Consider the following 18,199-nt stretch of genomic DNA (forward strand, 5'->3'; position numbering starts at 1 on the left):
GGGTACTCATGAAATGTTTTATATCAACTATCAAGTCTGTCCAAGGATCTATTTCCGCCTCAGCTTGCTCAAATTTTTTGACATCAGTCCCACTCGCACGAGCAAAGTGAGTGACAAGAAAAATGTTGGATTGTTCAAATTTTCAATCAAGGTTGGACTGGTTTTCCTCCAACCGTGTCAGATGAGAATTCCTATGCAGCATCTCCGTTTCCTTGATGGTGATAGTTATCAACTTTATTCAATATCAAAGGAGTCGTGAACATTGAAAATTGGAAGTAATCAGTGAACGGAATGTAGGGATATATAAAGTGTTAATGATGATGTGTGTTCTCAGAAATCTTAAAAAGATCCCATGGCCGGGAAAGAGGTGTTGGGCATGGAGAAGTACTCGAAGCCCAAGAGGAACATGTATGTCATTATGTGCGCGGTAGTGGCATCCACCAAATTCGTTCTTGCTGGGCTATGGTAAAGATTATTTATTTATTTTTAGCAAGTTTATTGATATGCTCTCTAACTCTGCTTATGTACTTTCTCATAAGTTCCTATATGTGTGTATTCTACTCGGTTTGTTATTTATTTTTCAAGTGATATATCTGACATGCATGTATTATAAGATAAAACATTGAACACCATGAAGAGATGAAATTGATGAACTGGGTTCGCTTTTAGAGAAAGTTGTGGAATTGCTGCTTGAGAAGCAGAGTTATGACGATAATCTACATAATTTGGAAAGACAAAAGATGAATCCTTTATGGATTGTTTGAAGAATAAGGGAGTGGGGAGTTAGTTGAAAAGATTTGCCAATAACCATTTTTGTTTAGTTTATTAAATGGTAATGAATGTACTGATTTTCAGCTTGAGAAAGAGAACTCTCTCTAGCCACGAAGGAAGGTTAAAAAGATCGAGTATTTAGCTGATGCACGTAAAAACACAATGTTAGACCAGACTAGATAGCTGAAACTAGGTAGTGTCATCTCGATAATGCTGATGCGGCTTGTTTTGATGTGGGCTGGGATAGATTGGATTTAGTAACTTCAAACCTACCACAGTAAGCCCTTGCAAAAACACAGATCTGATCCATCTCGAAAGTAATATTTTATAGAGTTATTTTGTCATATTGCTATTAAGATATTGTGACAATTTTTAAGTTGTATTGTTATGAAGATATTCTGTAGTTTTTTGGTTAAACATATTACTAGGTGTATTTCATGAGTAAATTCATGAGTATCTATCTGTCTATCTGTCTATAAACATTGAGATGTGTATTGGGAGGCTCTCATGATAGCTTCATTAAAGGAACATATTATTATTTTCAATAAATTTTAAAATATAAATATTTCTATATTGCAGATTCACGAAGGACGTAGATTTCATATATATATATATTAGTCACCTCACTCTTATCTCAATTCTACATCTCCATATTTGAATCCGTTGAATCCATTCTACTTGCAATCCACTTGCTATAAGGATTATTTTTTAAGCGAGTCTGACAGTGCCTCTTCAGTATGTGATCAACCGTCAAAGGGATACTTCGGAGGGAGAGTGCGCTGGTTGATGATAATCTTGTTTGTGATGACGGTTGCAGAATAATCATATAAAGATGTCTTTCCTACATGACTCACTTGAACTGCTTAGTTTCTTTCAAATGCTTTGATCAGTTTTAACTCTTTGATTTGCTAGCATTTTATCTTGTTAACATCTAGAATATGAAAGAGTATGTTTTTATCCCCTTGTTTCTCATCTCACATAAGTCTAGCTATTTGAGGAAATTAATTGCCTCTGTCTGTTGTTTCCATAGATGTGGGAGTGATGAGCGGCGCCGTTCTGTTCATTCGCAAGGACCTGCACATAAATGACCTCCAGGTGGAGCTCCTGATCGGCTCACTGAATCTGATTTGCCTGTTGGGCTCCGTCCTTGCCGGCAAAACCTCCGACGCGGTGGGGCGAAGATGGACCATGGCTCTCGCTGCTCTCATATTCTTCATCGGCGCAGCCGTCATGTCGCTAGCCCCTTCATTCGCGTGGCTCATGGCGAGCAGACTGGTGGGCGGCGTGGGACTGGGCTACGCGGCCGTCGTTGCTCCCGTCTACACAGCAGAGCTCGCCCCAGCTTCCACCCGCGGGATGCTCGTTTGCTTTCCCGAGATCTTCGTTAACTTGGGTATTCTTCTCGGCTACGTCGCCAACTACGCATTCCAGGGCCTGCCGGCGCACTACAGCTGGCGTCTCATGCTCGGAATGGGCGTCATTCCGCCGTTTTTCATCGGCGTCTTCGTGTTATTCATGCTGGAGTCACCGCGGTGGCTGGTCATGAAGAAGCGCAACGAGGACGCCATGAAAGTGCTCCTCAGAACATCCGACAGCGAAGCTCAGGCGGCGGAGCTTCTAGCGCAGATAATGAAAGGGATTCAGCACGGAAAGGGTGAGGGAAGGTGGGGAGAGTTGTTATGGAAGCCCGCGGGGAGCATAAGGCGAATTTTGGTGGTGGGGATAGACATACAGTTCTTCCAGCAGGCATCGGGCATCGACGGCACTGTTTACTACAGCCCGTTCACGTTCAAGAAGGCGGGAATACATAGCCAGAATGGCATACTCGGGGCGACAATGGCTATGGGATTTGTCAAGACTGGATTCATTGTGGTCGCGGCATATTTAATAGACAGTGGGACGGAGGCCGCTGTTGCTGGTTAGCACGGTGGGGTCGACCTTGTCACTGGCGGCACTCGGGTTGTGTCTTGTCGTTGTGGATAAGACGACGGGGGATTCTCGTGCGCACGAGGCAGCCGCGTGTTTGGCGGTGGTGGCGGCGTGCAGTAATGTGTCCTTCTTTTCGATGGGGTTGGGCCCTATTAATCTGGTTATGGGCAGCGAGATATATCCTCTTCGGCTGAGGGCGAAGGCGGTGGGGCTCCGCGTGGGGATTAATAGAGTTGTCAGTGGAGGCGTCTCCCTCACATTTCTGAGCTTTGCCAAGGCGGTTACGCTTCCTGCCGTTTTCTTCTTCTACGCGGGGTTCTCTCTTTTGGAGTTTGTTTATTGGGTTGTGCCGGAGACCAAAGGCAAAACTTGTTGGGTGATGCGACGCGCTCCCCTGCCCACAGGTGGTTAATTATGTGGTGTTCCATGTTCACTAACAGTCATAGCTTTTGGTGCAACGGCAAATGGGCCCCACAATTGGTATCAGAGCCTGGTTTTGGCTTGGTCATGGGTACAAATCTCCCTGGTGCCTTCCCGACCCGCGTAAGCACCTGGTATGCACGTCGAGGGGGAGATTGTTGGGTGATGCGACGCGCTCCCTTGCCCACAGGTGGTTAATTATGTGGTGTTCCATGTTCACTAACAGTCATGGCTTTTGGTGCAACGGCAAACGGCAAATGGGCCCCACAAAACTCTGGAAGAGATTGTTGAATATTTTGACATCATATCTAGTTCTGGAAAGGCTGACGCTTGTCCCAGCCAATTGGAGCTTGGGAGTGCAGGAACATAAGTTGATGCACAATCTCCATAGCGTACCTACAGTGTCTGCTTATTTCCCGACATAAATGTAGATTATCTCAAGAATAAGAGTATAGAGTTGTGAAGTATCAAAGTTCCTGTCTAAAATGTGGATAGTTAAGAGTTTATAAAAATAAAAATAATGTGGAGGAGATAACGCACGAGAGGGGTGGGGGCTGACAGGGCGAGGGGAGGTGAGGTGAGGACGTTGTGTCTAGAGTTTGAGATTGAGATTTCAGGAGATATGAAAGAAATAATATGACAATAAGAAAGGAGTAAGATTTCCCTTTACTATAATGGAGGGTGTTAAGGTCATATGTGTTCTAAAAATATTGCAAGAGTTGTATTAAAAATGTAAAAAGCATAGAAGATATAATGATTGGGGAAAACCAAATATTAAGGGCAAAACATACAACTTAAAAGCTAAATGTAATATTTTTGAGCAACATCGGACAACCATCTAGCAAATGAATAAAGCCATGTTGAATTTGTTAAGGTATTTCCACTTCTTTTTTTTTTGTAAGAATTGGCAACAATATTATGGTATTATTGTTTATATAAAGTTTGCAATTTAAGTAAAGATCTATTCTAGTTTAAATAACAAGCTTTGGTTTCTTTAGAGAGGTGTCTTCAATGTTGTCATATTATATGTTGTAGTTATGTCCCATATATTCCAAAGTCCATGTACACAAATGTCAACTCATCTATTTTTATATATGTTGATGTCTAGAGATCTCTCATGGTTATGAACAATTGATTATTGTTTTTAAAAATAAATAATCTTGTAAAACTATTATATAATGTTGTCATATTATATGGTGTAGTTATGTCCCATTTATTCCAAAGCCCATGTACTCAAATGTCAACTCATCTATTTTTATATATGTTGATGTCTAGAGATCTCTCATGGTTATGAACAACTGATTATTGTTTTTAAAAATAAATACTCTTATAAAACTATTTTTTATATATATGTATGTATGTATGTATGTATATACATACATATGTATATATGTATATATATGTATATGTATATATGTATGTATGTATGTATATGTATATATATACATATATACATATGTATGTATATATATATACATATATGTACATACATATACATACATATGTATGTATGTATGTATGTATGTATGTATATGTATGTATATATATATATATATATATACATATACATATACATATACATATACATATACATATACATACATACATATATATGTCAAAACCTATTACAACTTGGTATATACGTTCATATATGTGGAGTAGCAATTACAAATATTTTTTAATGTAATATATGAAATTCTACTAAGGACCCTATTTATAGACTACAAATACTCATATTACACAATTTCAATTAATTATAATAAGATTGAAAGTATTAAAAGTAATTTCATTCTTCATAAATAACCATACAAAATGTAATAATATCTTTGATAACATGTTAGCTTTCATTTTTTCCAATATAATATGTCTTCTATCAATGTGTATTGAAATCATGGAAGAACAAAAGCATTATATCAAAATTTAAAATATTAAACATAATTAAAGATTATTAATTTTTTTTACTAAATTCAAATATTAGGCTCATTAAAATGGTTATGAATAGTTGTATTGAAGTTCCTCACTAAGTGAGACCATTTGATAAAAAAGCTTTGCTAAATTAATTTAGGTTGAGTAGCTTCCTCTCTTCATATTTGGTATGTAGTGAGATTATTTCACTTGGTTCATTATAATTGAGTACATTTTGTTATATAGTACACATGCCTTGTTTGTGTTTAGGGCGACTTGTGAGTAACAAAAAGAGTGAATAGCAAACATGAAGGGAATTGAGAGCATCCTATAAAGCTATATCAGATTATTATGCACATTCTTTATCCAAAGATTTCTCATATAGCTTCTAATAAGAAACTACAAGTACATATTACTATGCCATAAAAGCGGAAACATACATAGTTTATTTCCCATGATTAAAACCTTAAAGGAAAGTGATTACAGTTTGCAAATCCAACAAATCTCAGCAACATTAACACATAGAATTATTATTCAAATCTGACTCAATTTTTCTATCATCTTTCTTCAAACATAGCTTCAATTCAATTATCTTCAACTCATGTTTTAGAAACTCATTTTCTTTCACCAATCTTGATACTTCATCACTATCTTTTGTCTGATCTTGAGGTTCCTTTCTGGATTTGAGATGATCAATCTTGTCTTTCAACTTCCCACATAGAACTATAAGAATGAGACATAATAGAAAACAAAGATATATGTGGGACCCTTCTAGGTTAAAAAAACTCACACTCCAAAATATTGAGCCAATGTATTATTCAACAACAAGTTATAATGCATTTTCAGCTTTCTAATCCTTCACATGGAGATTTCCATCTTGTTCCATCCTAGAGAATATCAAGTAGCACAACCTTGTGAAATAAAATCCTTCACTATCTCTCACTATGTAAATTGACAAAGGCGCCAACATATCTAGAGTTGAACACTAGAGGTAGTTTCCCATGGTTTCCGAAACCATCTTCAATGCTTAAGAGGCAAGTTATGTCATGTAATGTCCCCTTATTGGGTGCATTAAGATTGATTTCTTTAAATCAATTATAATATCCATAATAGTCATTTTAGTTTTCAAATGAGGATAGGGATCAACATCCTATTAGTGAAGTGGGCTTGGACCTGTAAACTTTGAGGGAGTCCATAGATGGTGTTTACAAAACTTGGATAACATTTGTATCTTTTGATCACAAATTTTAATAATTAAGCATCATTTGTTAACTAAAATGACTAATATGAAAATTATAATTGATTTAATGACATCAATCTTAATGCAAGCAATAAGGGGACATTATAGTGGTATCAGAGCATGATCTTGTCATCTTGTACGATAAATATGATTGTAATTATTTCAAATAAATAAAAGATTAAAATATTGAATACACTTGAAAATTTAGCTAAGATACATGACTACATTTATTGTCATGAAGAGAGAAGCAGATTAAATCCTTGTGAGTTAGGTAGATTCCAAGATAGGTAAGCACATGGGTTCCAATGCTTTGAGGAAAAATTGAAAGATGGGTGAGGACATGGTTTCAAATGCCTCGAGGAAAGAGTTTAAGATGGGTAAGAAGATGATTCCAAAAGCCTTGAGGAAGGAGTCTAAGATGGGTATAAGCATGCAGTCCCAATACCTTGCGGGGGACTACTCATAAATGAGTATCTAGCAGCCTATGGAAATGAAATTTCCATTCTCTAAGAGGTCATGTAAGAACAAAAATGATTAAGCTCAATATGCTAAATCAAAATGATCCACACAGAGACATCGAGACTATGAAGATTAATTATATCATATATTTCAATTATGAAGATATCAACTAAATTATGTGTAGAACTATTTAAGGCAACTCGACACCTCGACATTATGAAATCTATAATTTTTCATTATATTTAATATATAATAGAACGCCAATCAATTCATTATGCTCGATCAACCACCTAAATGAGAATCAATATCACATTCACCAATTCAATTATCACATGGAATCTCTCATACTCTCAAAATAAGCGTACATAATTCCACTCTTCAAATTATTGATTGATTTTCATATAGCCAATGAAATAAAAATTATAATTTTCTTCAGGACAGGCAAATTTGAGAAGGGTAGTCTATCATAACCCTATTTTGATGTATGACTACATTATATATATATATATAAATAAAATCTACAATCAAATAAACCACATTACCTAGAATTATCAATATAATCTAATTTATAAATATCACTAGCATGTTAACTAAGATTCAAAGTCTAACCAACAAAAACTTTGGGTAATGCCATGTATGAAGGGGCAAGACTTTCAATAAGGGTTGCATCAACTTATTTATAGGAGGGACCCAAAGTCATTAAATGGAAAGAAGGAAATAAAAGGACATAATTAGATAAATAAAATATAATTCATCCATCTGACACACAAAAGGACATAACCTTGTGAGAAAGGATATTTCAATTGACCAATGAAAGTACATCATGAATAGGATATGCTTAGATGTTATTGAGTACTTTTGTAGAGGAAACAGATGGACATGATTAAATATCATGAAATTACTCCATTCTTATGATGGTTAAACTAGCCATGGCACATCACAAATGATAAACCATTCTTATATGCATTTTCTTAAATATAATAAAATCAACCTCAAGGTATATAAGGAAGTTATAAACATACAGTTACAATATTAAATCCAATTAATGTATTATAAGATAATTCTTTATATAAATATAAATAATTCACAGGGAATTATTTTCAAATAGTGTTATCAACATTTATCAAATATATATTTATTTTAATGCATATTTATAATTTATTTGATATATTTTCTAGAGTAACTATATGTTTAATTATCCTTAATTATATTGTTATTATGAGGAATCAAAATAATAATATCCTTGAAAATATTTGATTTATAGTTGAAAGTATACAATGTTACCAAGGAGGGAATTGTATTAATCCAATCTACAGTATGTATCCCAATAGAAGGTAGGGGTCAACATCTCATTAGTGAAATGAGCTTGGATCTTTAAACTTTGAGGGAGTCCATAGATGGTGTCTTGGAAACTTGGATAATATTTGTATCTTTTGATCACAAATTTATATTATTAAGCATCATTTGATAACTAAAATGACTTTTATGGATATTATAATTGATTCAAAGACATCAATCTTAATGCACCCATTAAGGAAACATTACATGTCACAATACAAGAAACTTACTAATTCCATGAGATGTTTCTCATAGAAACTTCCAACATAACAAAACCTATCTCATCCATAATGGTCATCTTGCCAAATACAATTCAAGTATAACATAGAAATTACCATGACCAAGATTAGGCACTTTCCTTACCTCAAACCACTTGTCAAAAGTGAACTCCACCATAAATGATGTTGCTAAAATACACCTCCAAAGTATAAAAGAAATTTCCAACCAAGACTTTTTAGTCTACATAGGAAATTGCCAAAATAATTTCCATACCAAATGGAAATATATTATAATATCTTCCCATAGCTTAAGAAACTTCCAAGTGAGTACCAAATTCCTAAAAATATGAAATATGCCATCTCATCAATTTCCATGTAGGATGTCACCTCACCAAGAAGTCCCATAAAGTGAATGGAAACTTAGGAAATTAATAAATTTAGATAAATCAATAAATAACATGTTAGGACACTAAGGTTGAGATACCTTAATCCCAAAATTCTCCCACTTGTTCAAAACCTATCAAGAGTTTATAACATCAACTTCAAAGGAATCAAACTGATGAAATTATATCATCACATCCATCCATGAAACCATAAAAATTTCAATACATGCTCTTTTTCTCCATCTAGACACTTGTCCAAATGACACAAGCATAATATCCTTGTGATAAAAAAGGGCTATTAAATAATACTGCCACCACTCTAGAGCACTCATATGCTATACAATAGCATCAACTTGTATCCTAATTCATTTGTGAATTAATCCTTCATAAAACAAGATAAAACATCAACCTAAACAACAACCAAATTCATTGTTCCCATCCAACTAATAAACCCATGAGATTGAAAATAGCATCCACAAAAAATTATAACCCATCCAATCTCCCATACCTTAGAGCTATCCAACATCAGAAAACTTATGGCAACAACATAACCAACCCATAATCTACAACTTAAAACTCTATGTGCAGACCAATCGATGAAGACCAAACACCTACAAGAACTCTCATTGCATGGGTAATGTCAAATCTGAAAAATCAAATGCATACCGAGTCTACTAATAAAAAAAAAAAGGAAGTGTAACCATGTAGTGCCAAGGACCATCCATAGCTATATGCAAGTCCTATAGAAAAAATGTTGCATGAAACATCTCTCTCATCCACTCTCCACAACTCTCCCATGTTCTCCATATCCAACAAACAAAAGGGATAAATGAACCACCATGTCATCATAGAAAAACAATGAAGTATAAGTGATAACATATGACCACAAATTTGACCATCATAGCTCAAATAGAACTCAAAAAATAATGTTATATGAACCCAAACATCCAAGAAGATAACTAAGACCACAAAGATAACCTAAAAATCATAATCATGTAGCATCCTTCCAAAAACACTTCTAAATGTCAAATGTGCCAAGTATGATCCCCTTCACAACCCCAAGAGAAAAGCCACAACAACATCCAAAAAAATTCATCCTTAAGAGATCAAACGTAGCATGTTATCATGAATCTATATGGATGTAAGCCTCTTAAAGAAGATCAAATACTCCATTTCCAATTTTAAGAAATTAGCACACTACCATTGCCTACTACTATCATAAATGAAAATACACATCAAGGAGATAGAAATGAATCAATTTACAATTAATAATTAAAAAGGCATAGTTTACCAAATGAAGAAAGCTTTATTTAGATTAAATAAAGTCCCTAGAGCCTAGTATGGAATATTGGACAATATCTTTTTAATCTTGGATTCAATATATAAAAATACATTTGGCATTATTTTTTGATATTTTTCCATCACACAATTTGATGAAAATCTATCAAAATTCTAACTAATGGTGTTAGTACTACACAGGCATTGCAACTACTGACAAAAAAATTAATCATAAAAAATTTGATGCATCTAGCTAGCTATCAAAAATGTGTGGTCATCAGAATGTCAACGACACACACCCTTAGAATAGAATTAGGAAAATATATTTTTAATGTAATATTTAGTGATGGGTTGTCACCAAAAGTCTAATGACAAGGTCATCACAATATCAACATGTAGTTAAACAATCCAACAAGGATGTCGTCGTGAGTATGAGATCCTCATCAGATGCATAGTTGATAGTCCATCAAAATTTTGATGGCATGAAGTTGAACTACCAAATGAGGATGTCATCTCGAGTATAGAATCCTTGTCTATTACACTATCATAGATTATTCTAGTGCCATCTCAATTCTGAAGACATGTGCATGGTATTTTTGAGGAAGTGAGCTAAGGGAAAATAAAACCACAATTCATATGCACAGGTAGTTGGAAAAGCTAAAATCTTACAATTTCAAATACACATTTGTATTTTTGTTAGAGGTGGATAGGTTTTTTAGGTTATAGACTATCACAAATATCATAATTCTGACTTCTATAGATAATGGAATGGACCCAACAAGCTAGTAGATCAAAATAACTAAAATACTTCTAATCAAAATAGCTATGGACTGCCCTATCATAAAACCACCAAGGAGTTTTGACCATCAATAATTTTTTGAATTTCCTCAACATAAACAATCTTTACTTGTGCATATAAGAATTTCTCAAAGAAGGTATATGCATAGGTGATAAGCACACAATGTTGTTGAAGCATTGACAAGAGCTTGACCCAACCCCAAACGCACTAGTGATGATTTTGTAAGAATATACTGTTAATATAATAATATATCTTATTAATATAAGATAATGTACTAAATTATATAATAATTAAATATGTATAATAAATATCTAAATAAATGAAAATAAAATATAATTTAAATGATAATAATATTTTAATGCACATTATTTATTAAATATAATACAAAAAACAAATATATTATAGTATATATTAATGGAAATGTGTTTACCAAGAGTCTTACAATTCATTGAATTAGATATAGAAATTTTTTTTCATCTTTCAAAAATTCTTCATGGAGGAAAATGTGGATATTTTTGGCAATAGGACAAAATTCTAGACAATTCTTAACAGGGGACATTACAAATGGTGTCTAAACATGTTCCTACAAGATAGAGGGAATTAAAATAAGAAACTCAATCAGAAACAACCAGCAGGAAAAATGATTTTGAATTATACCTAGAAAATATGAAGAAGCCTATGAAAAAGAAATACATTGTATGCAAACTATCTTAATCCATCAAAATTTACAAGAGGGAACACACACACACACACACACACACACACACACACACACACACACACACACACACACACACACACATGCAAGAATTCAATGATAGAACTTGGATTTGAGCAATAGAATTAACAACCCTTATATCCCATGGCCATATTGGGAAAATATTAGCACTATTGATGATCTTGTATCATTGTTCTAGATATCATAAAATATCAGTCAAATATATGGTGGCAATAGTATCAGTTTGGGAACATTTGGATAGTAACCCTCATTATTGTAGTACAACTATCCCTAGTGGATCACTCAAAACAAAAATGAAAGATGAGATATATCAAATTTAGATTGGTCCATACAATTTAATTTAGGAAACCATCATTGAAAATTTAGTTGTAGTAGTTAAACACATAAAATCCCTAGAGCATCATTCATAAATGCAATGTACTTCAGTATGCAAATCAAACAAGGGGAAACTATTAATACAAACCAACCAACAAGGGAATTCTTAAGCAATTAGAAAAACCACAATAGACCAACTCAATCAGGTGGTACAACAAGTAACTACAGACATCATTACGACACCCTGTTTATGTGTGAAAATCACTATTGCAGTCATTGATTATTAATATCCTATCTTAAATGATTATTTAACTATCAAAAATTAATTCTTAGCAAATTTTAAAAAAATACAATTGCAACTTCACCAATAAAATATGGAAAGAAATAAGAAACACAATGACACAATATTTTTGAACAAATCTTCCCTGCAAAAACCCAAAAGGGAAAACTAGTTCTATAGATGAGGAATTATATTAACTTCAGAAAATCAAGAAATATAGAATTCCTTGCCTCTTATTAGTAGAACTTCAATAACCTCCCAATTTCTCCCTCTGATATTCCCTACTACTATCCCCTATGCTATCATTATTCCCTTGCTAACACTACAAGACTCTTTGCTATCACTATAAATTCTTCACAAACTTGTGTTATCCAAATACCCCCTAACCCCCTTTTATACTACTCCTATTAGAAAACCAACAACCAATATTGATTCTCAATCAATGGTTGAGGTTAAAATAACCCAACAGCAACAAAAAAAATTAGTTTCTAGTTGCTTCTAAAAGAAGTCAATTGTTTAACAAATAAGTATCCCTACTCTAACTAATTATTTACTAAAGAATCACATATGGATGAATAGTTGTCCAAGCTAACCAAACTAACAATCCCTCTTAGTGAGGAAGTTGTTCTTCATGACACCCAACTTATCTATGAAATAGTTGAATTTTTCCTTCCTTGATACCTTACTTAGAATGTCCACTACTTGCTTCTTTGTAATTATGTACTATAGCTGAACAACTCCCTATTGTATACAATCTCTAATGAACTAATATCTAATGTCTATATGTTTAGACCTATCATGAAACACTGGATTCTTAAACATCTCAATACAACTTTAGTTATAGTCGCAGTATATCATAGTAGTCTCAACCTTCTAACCAAATAAGGCTACTAGAAATTTTCAATTCCATATAGCTTCACATGTCACCATGCTAGCTACTATGTATTATGGTTCTGTAGAACTCAAAGCCATAGAATTTTGCTTCCTACCGAGCCAAGATACAACTCCTGATCCCAAACTGAAAAAATACCCTAAAGTGCTCTTTTTGTTTGTTATAATGTCTAACCAATCTCTATTAGTATAGATTATCAATTTGTTTCCTTTACCTCAACCATATTTGATCCCATACTTAATTGTACCACATAAGTAATGCAACACATGCTTATCCACTATCCAATACATTCTCTTTGGATCAACCATGAACTAACTAAGAAATTTTAGTGCAAAAGCTATATCTAGCCTGCTATTGATCTGTAATGGGCACCCCTAGATGTCCCAAAAAATTAAACCAAATTGCTGAAAGGAATTATGTCAAACAGTTTGCATTCAACTTCTTAAAAACCCCTTATAACTCCGAAAATCAAACGTCTATTTGTTTGTTGTGTTTCGTGCATGGAATTGGTATCATACAACATAAACAAGAAAGAAACTACAATAATATGCAAAGTGGAAATGAACGGCTGCTAATAAAATGTTATTTTCAGAATTCATAAAACCAAATACATGGCAGATTTATCAACTCACTAATTACTTCAGCAGTATTGACATAATACTCCAGCCCATGCTTCTGAACTTGCTGCTACAATACTTTGTCCTTCAATCAGTCCACTACCTTCATAATACCATTCCTTCAAAGCGGCATAAGCGTCGGACAAGTAGGGAAGAAGATATGAGCAAAATATCAAATCTGCCTGTAGCCGGAAATGCAACTAAACTGCTTGATAATGAAGCCAATAAGAAAGAATTCCAAAGGCCAGACCCCAAGGGAATGACGTCTAGAATGTTACAAGAGAGGATAGATGTCCTCAAATGCCAAGAACAAAGCTGCAACTCACACACCAATTTCTTCTCATATTCAACCTTGTCTAATGAAGCCACAAATGCTTCCTTTTATTCTATTTCCAAGGGTCCGCTCAACTCATATGGGCAATGTGGGATAAAAGATGTGTAATATATAAAACATATATTAAAATACCCCTTATGTCTCCCTTGGGTACACATCACCATAAAATAAATATTAAAGTAACACTTTAATATTTTACAATTAAATTAGATGTTACTTTAACAAAACTTCAGGCATTAAAATGTATTAGCAATCGGACTCCGAATAATGCGAGTGATAGCTCATCGGAAAGCTCTCACCAAGGAGTATCGAATCCAATCACCAGAATTGACCTGCACTATGTCCTGTCGACTTACTAAAAATAGTAAGTATGCCTGAAACTGAGTAAATCAACTTCATTTTGGCCCAAACTGAAAATGACTAGGCCAAAACACTCCAGGATCCCATTAAACCCTTCGTTAGCCCTCAGGACCATGTAGAACAAGGCTAACGCACACACACTTGGTCAACTACTAAAAGAACGTGAAGGCCAAAAGATGGGATCATTACAAATCTGCCCTCCTTGAAATTGCTTGTCCTCAAGCAATTAAGTAACATAATGGACTCCAACCTCCACCTGGATCCCAATAGGTGATATCCATATGGAAGTTAAACCAACTGTAAATTCGCATCCTCAGGACCAACCCCTGTAGCCTAGCATTCAAAACTTGTGCTGATGAAGTCAGAATGTCACCATAAGGCAACTCCATAGAAGATCTATGAAACATCTTCTTCCCTTTATCCATCCACATAATATATATTGGACTGGAATGCATATTATCACCATCATGCATTGAAAAAGATGTAGTTGTAGGTGAACCATATGTACTCATGCTAATTGTATCAACAATAGGTGTTGCCGCATCGAAATATATGGACATAGGAACAACATTAACTGCTGCAACAGAAAACTGAACTGAATTTGTAGTTGATGAAAACTCATAATCATTAACATGTGTGGCTTCATTAGAAAATACATCAACCACTGCATTTATAGCATTAAACTCCTCATTGGATGGTTCAACTGACATAGAAGTGGTTGTTGATATGACAGTTCCCTTGCATTCTCCTAATTCCACTATTGCTACATCATCATCCCCTAACAAGGCTTCATATGTGGTCTCCTGACTTTGTACGCATGTCTCTACTAACTTTGTCAAAATGCCCACATCACCAACATCATAACTGGCTGGCTCTATACGTGTCTCGATCCCACCTGAGGAATCAACTACCTTTTGCTCTAGGGAAGCATACAAATCATCAATGTTGATGCCCATCTGTCTAGCCATAAGTTGCAACATCATATCCATTTGCCTATTTTGCTCCTGTTGCATACGTTGCCCCTTCTCTAATGTACCTAATAACTGTCTGAACATCACATCTTGATCTGGACTAATATACATCTTTATCCGCCTATCAATATGATCTCCATAGGATGGCAAGACTTATAGCTCTAATACCACTGTAATGGGCACCCTTAGATGTCCCAAAAAATTAAACCAAATTGCTGAAAGGAATTATGTCAAACAGTTTGCATTCAACTTCTTAAAAACCCCTTATAACTCCGAAAATCAAACGTTTATTTGTTTGTTGTGTTTTGTGCATGGAATTGGTATCATACAACATAAACAAGAAAGAAACTACAATAATATGCAAAGTTGAAATGAACGGCTGCTAATAAAATGTTATTTTCAGAATTCATAAAACCAAATACATGGCAGATTCATCAACTCACTAATTACTTCAGCAGTATTGACATAATACTCCAGCCCATGCTTCCGAACTTGCTGCTACAATACTTTGTCCTTCAATCAGTCCACTACCTTCATAATACCATTCCTTCAAAGCGGCATAAGCATCAGACAAGTAGGGAAGAAGATATGAGCAAAATATCAAATCTGCCTGTAGCCATAAATGCAACTAAACTGCCTGATAATGAAGCCAATAAGAAAGAATTCCAAAGGCCAAACCCCAAGGGAATGACGTCTAGAATGTTACAAGAGAGGATAGACATCCTCAAATGCCAAGAACAAAGCTGCAACTCACACACCAATTTCTTCTCATATTCAACCTTGTCTAATGAAGCCACAAATGCTTCCTTTTATTCTATTTCCAAGGGTCCGTTCAACTCATATGGGCAATGTGGGATAAAAGATGTGTAATATATAAAACATATATTAAAATACCCCTTATGTCTCCCTTGGGTACACATCACCATAAAATAAATATTAAAGTAACACTTTAATATTTTACAATTAAATTAGATGTTACTTTAACAAAACTTCAGGCATTAAAATGTATTAGCAATCGGACTCCGAATAATGTGAGTGATAGCTGATCGGAAAGCTCTCACCAAGGAGTATCAAATCCAATCACCAGAATTGACCTACACCGTGTCCTGCCGACTTACTAAAAATAGTAAGTATGCCTGAAACTGAGTAAATCAACTTCATTTTGGCCCAAACTGAAAATGACTAGGCCAAAACACTCCAGGATCCCATTAAACCCTTCGTTAGCCCTCAGGACCATGTAGAACAAGGCTAACACACACACACTTGGTCAACTACTAAAAGAACGTGAAGGCCAAAAGATGGGATCATTACATGATCAAATACATAAGAAAACCAATCAACTACCTATATAAGGTGGGAACTACATCCTTTTCCCATGATGTATCTACCTTCCTCCAATTTTTGATCATGGGTGTAGACATGGCTTTGCAATCCTCCATCTCAAATCTCTTCAAGGTTTCAATGCAATATTTCCCTTGACCAAGGAAAATATCTCTATTTTTTTGCCATACCTCCATGCTTAGAAAGTAGTGCATAAGTCCCAAATCCTTCATCTCAAACTCTTCTACAAGGTCCCTCTTGCAGTCCTCTATAAGGCCTAGTGAACCTATAAGAAACAGGTCATTCACATAAAGAAAAAGAATGAGAACCTCACCCCTGACCACCAAGTAGTAGAGGTTAGAATCTGCTTCACTCTTCACAAAGCCCATTTCCTACAAGTATGTATCAATGCACTCATACCACACTCTAGGAGCCTTCTTTGTTATGTGCAATAAATCCTTTTGGTTGCTCTATGTATTCCTCCTCCTTCAACTCATCATCAAGGAATGGATTTTCCATCCCATGTGTGTTGCAAATGAGATCACAACTCATATAGAAGTATGCTTGACCAAAAAGGTATTTTTTAGTGGCTAATATTCACAAATTGGCTAATTTAAAAAATTTTTGGCTAGTAATTTGACTAATAATAATTTAAGATTTGATACAACCTAAATTGCCATGGTTTTATAAAATTTAGTTCTAGAATATTTAAAATTGCTCAATAATTTATTTTATTGAAAAATTTAAATTCAAATATTTGCCACAATATTTGATACATGCTTAGATTTGAGTCACTTAAATATTATATATTATTGGAGAAATTAAATTGAACTAACCAATAATTATCATAATTATTAGTTACTTTAAGGATATATCAACACTATTTAGTTTTCATTATTGATTTAAAATATATGTAATGATCCTTGTAATATTCCACAAGGTAAAAAGATGTTGAATTTTGATTTGTAATATTCCATGGTGATTAATGAACTTCCTATTATTATTGAGATTCATCAATATTTTATATAGATAAATTATGATTCAAAAATAATCACCAATATTAATCATATTTAGAATTAAAAATTGAGAGATTCGCCAATAGAAATAATTTTGTGTTTTCAAAATAATGAAAGGTTTGGCAATATTTTATATTTTTTTTTGGAGGCAATTTTCTTAAAGTTTACCTTGCTGACTAGTGGTGAAAATCTTCCTCATAGCCTATGCCCTCCTTCTAAGAGAACCCATTTTCCATGAACCTTTCCTTGTATTTCTTGGTGCTACCATTTGCAGTGTGCTTTAAATCTTATAGATCTAGCGTGATCCAATTGTTATCCTATCTATTGGTCTAGGAACTACCTCCCATACATCATTCTACATGATTTAGGAATATTCCTCAACCATAGCATCTTTCCATACTTGATGCTCTATAGCCTCCTGATAGTTGGAAGGCTCACTATCTACCAACTAACTAACTAATGCCACATAGTCATTGTACTTGACTGATTGTCTTCGTTGTCTAGTACTCTTCCTAGTGTTAAGATTATACCTAGAGTCAGATTGATTTAATCTTAAGATGCAATATTGATACATACATATATTGTATATATGTATTATATTATAAATATAGTATA

The 18,199-nt window shown here is 34.3% G+C and overlaps 1 pseudogene; it reads left to right on the forward strand.

The window, feature by feature from the left end:
• Positions 1-352: 352 nt before the first annotated feature.
• On the forward strand, positions 353-2,966 carry LOC149564393 (putative polyol transporter 4; annotated as a pseudogene).
• The last annotated feature ends 15,233 nt before the right edge of the window (positions 2,967-18,199 follow it).

Source organism: Cupressus sempervirens, chromosome 4 (assembly GCF_028749045.1).
Source record: "Cupressus sempervirens isolate cs-2001-9-10 chromosome 4, ASM2874904v1, whole genome shotgun sequence".
Lineage (NCBI taxonomy): Eukaryota > Viridiplantae > Streptophyta > Pinopsida > Cupressales > Cupressaceae > Cupressus > Cupressus sempervirens.